The sequence below is a fragment of the Lagenorhynchus albirostris genome, chromosome 14 (genome assembly GCF_949774975.1).
Source record: "Lagenorhynchus albirostris chromosome 14, mLagAlb1.1, whole genome shotgun sequence".
Classification (NCBI taxonomy): Eukaryota; Metazoa; Chordata; class Mammalia; order Artiodactyla; family Delphinidae; genus Lagenorhynchus; species Lagenorhynchus albirostris.
In genome coordinates this window covers 71,154,340-71,157,629 of record NC_083108.1, presented here as the reverse complement: position 1 = coordinate 71,157,629, position 3,290 = coordinate 71,154,340, and positions in this window count along the sequence as shown.

Here is a 3,290-nt window from a genome sequence, read left to right as displayed (position 1 = left end):
AGGCACCCTATGAGGAATGGGGAGCCCTTTTGAGGGTTAGAAGATCCTTCAAAGCATCTACTCAGGGGCTTCCCTGGTGGCGCAGTGGTTGAGAGTCCGCCTGCCGATGCAGGGGACGCAGGTTCGTGCCCCGGTCCAGGAAGATCCCACATGCCGCGGAGCGGCTGGGCCCATGAGCCATGGCCGCTGAGCCTGCGCGTCTGGAGCCTGTGCTCCGCAAGGGGAGAGGCCACAGCAGTGAGAGGCCCGCGTACTGCAAAAAAAAAAGCATCTACTTCATGAATCCTTTATGTTGAGTGGGGCAGGGAGGGGGCATCTGTCATTTGCACGTTCAGGATGTGGAGGTGAATGGAATCCAGATGCTGCCCCCGAGGACATCTACCACGGGGGGAGGGGTCCTCCCCTGGGATGCCATCCCTGGGGACAACCTGGAGGGTCCCAACAGAGACAACATGACCCAGGGCTCTGGGAGGCCCAAGGTCAGAGAGGTCAGGTACACCAGGAGGGGGAGATGCAGAGAAGATGCCCCAGAGAAGGAGGTGGGGTTTGTGTGGATTTGAAGCAAGAGTGGCTTCAGCCATACAGGGGGGATCCCATGTCAAAGTCAAGCCTCTCCAACCCCATCAGTCATTCATTCATTCATTCAATAAATGTGGATTGAGCTCCTACTCTGTGTCAGGCTGTCTTGGGTACTGGGAGTATGAGGGTTATTTTTATGTGTCCACTTGCCTGGGACCAAGGGTACCCAGACATTTGGTCAAATATTATTCTGGGTGTATCTGTGAAGGTGTTTCCGGATGAGCTTAACATTTGAATTGTGATCTGAGGACAGCCAACTGCCCTCCCTAATGTGGGTGGACCCCAACCAATCCACTGCGGGCCCGAATAGAACAAAAAACTGAGTGAAAAAGATTTGTCTCTCTCTCTGCCCGACTGTCTTTGAGCTGGGACATCCATCTTCTCCTACCTTCCAACTCAGACTCGGACTGGAACTTACCCCATCAGCTCTCCCGGGTCTCCAGTTTGCTGACTGTAGGTCTTAGGACTTGTCAGCCTCCATAACTGCATGAGCCAATACCACACACACCCACACACACCCACACACACACACATCTACACACACACACACACACACACACACACACATCTCCTATTGATTCTGTTTCTCTGGAGAACCTTAATACAGTGAGAAAGTCCCTGCCCCCAAGTTGCTGACACTCCAGAGGGGACAGGCAGACATGGAGCAAATAAAGATAGAAAATGTCACAGGTTGGCCCCCAAGGCCGAGAGTGATCTTACTGCTGCCCCAGCCTCGTTTCCTGCTTCCCGCCCCCCATCACTGTGCAGGCAACAGCTCACTTAACTTCATGCAGATTTCTAAACCTAAAGGTCAGCTCTAGCCTGTCCCTCTGCCTGGAATGTTCTTCCGTGTTAATTAGGTTTCAGCCCAAGGGTCACCTCTCCCGGTCCTATCCTCCACACCCAACCACACAGCAAGCAGCCACCTCCCTACACCCCATGATCACTTCTAATCCTAATAACCTTGCAAGGGGCTCTTCTCTGAAACAAACAAACTAACTAACAGGGAAACTCACAAAACATCAAGTGAGGAAAATCTTGACCTCTTCCCCACCTTAGGTACGAACTCTATGTCTCACAACTAAAATGCAGCCTGGTCTCACTGCTGCTTTTCATCAATGCTAGGATGCGCGTTTCTTCACCTTTGAACGTCTCTGAAATCCGGGTGCACCTTGCAGTAGCTGTGGCCTCCAGTCCCACTCCCTTCAACCCCCTACCCCCTGCTGCCAGGCAGCAGTGACGGTGGAATTGTCATTGCCCGCGTGTCCTAACCCCGCCAGAGCCACTGCTATTGTTGTCACTCATCTACTGGATTTAATCACCATCTAAGTATCTTCAAACCAGGATGGCAAAATGTTGGTAAGTGTTGAGGTTGGAGGATGGGGTCGTAGGAGTTCATTATTCTATTCTTTCCCCTTCATTATGTGTTTAAAGGCTTCCACAATAAAAAGGACAACACTTCCCCCCAAATAATAATAACCGTGCAAATATCGGAGGCTCTGCTTTGGAGATGATAACGCAGAGGATCCGAGAGGTTAAGAAACCTGCCTAGACTCACCCAGCCAGTGCATAAGCGCTGGGGCCAGGACTCCCTCAGGTCTATTTCATTCTCGGGGACATGCTTTTCCTAGTCGAGCCTCCCCAAAAAGCTGTTCCTCCAGACATCTCAGTGCTTCCCCACCTCTGCACCGCAGGGTCCTCAGCCAGGATGACCAGCTACCCCAACTCTGCGTGCTGAGAACCTGCCCATCTTTCAATCAATAGTCATTCAACAAACACGTACAGGCACAAGCAATTGTGGTGTGCCTGGCACTGCACTGGGAGCTGGGATTCAGCATGAACCAGACAGACATGGTCCCTGTGCTCGGGAAGCAAATTTCCAAACGCCACCCTCTGGAACCAACCAAGTTGGCGTCCAAGTAATCTCTTAGTTTGCTACCAAGTTCAGCTGTTCCACGGCTGCCCCCCTCTGCACTGGAGAGCGAGCACCTTAGGGTCAGGGACTGCCCCACTCATCTCGTGTCCCCAGTGCCTGGTGCAGAGACTGGATTGTAGTAGGTGCTCATGAAATGGCTTGTGAAATTGAATGAATGAGTAGGTGGGTGAGCGGCTGTGCGCGTCAAAGCGCTGGTCCCTGTATACAGTAGGTGCTTAAGACTGGAGGATGACTACCCATGGTGGCCCTGCTGATTGGGGCAGGAGGGGGAAAGGAGGTTCTGGTTCCTACACTTTGATCTTGGGTTGTGGCTGCCTCCCCTCACTTTCACACACACACTCACACGCTGACACTCTGCACACACGTATTCACACTCATGCACACACATGTGCAACACCCTTTCTTGATCAGGTGCAGGGTGACACAGTGAAGATGAGGAAGAGTCGAAGCACCTGGTTCGGGTCCTGGTATAGATGCCTCTTAATGGTACTATCTCAGCCCCTCAGTTTGTTCATCTGTAAAATGCGCATGATACAAACCACCCTCACAAGGACATGGTCAAGGTTAGATGAAGGACAATGACTTAATTTATGTAAAGGTCTGGTCCACGGTGGCCCCTTGCTCCCCACCCCCACCCCTGGCTGGCTCTGGGACCCCCAGCGTGGGGTGGGAGGGAGGGAGCATGGAGAAGGGTGTGAGGCCACACCGGCTCTTGCTTGTGCACCCGCCCATGGCCCCTTAGCCACTTGGTCTTGCCCTTACCTTCCTTCACCCC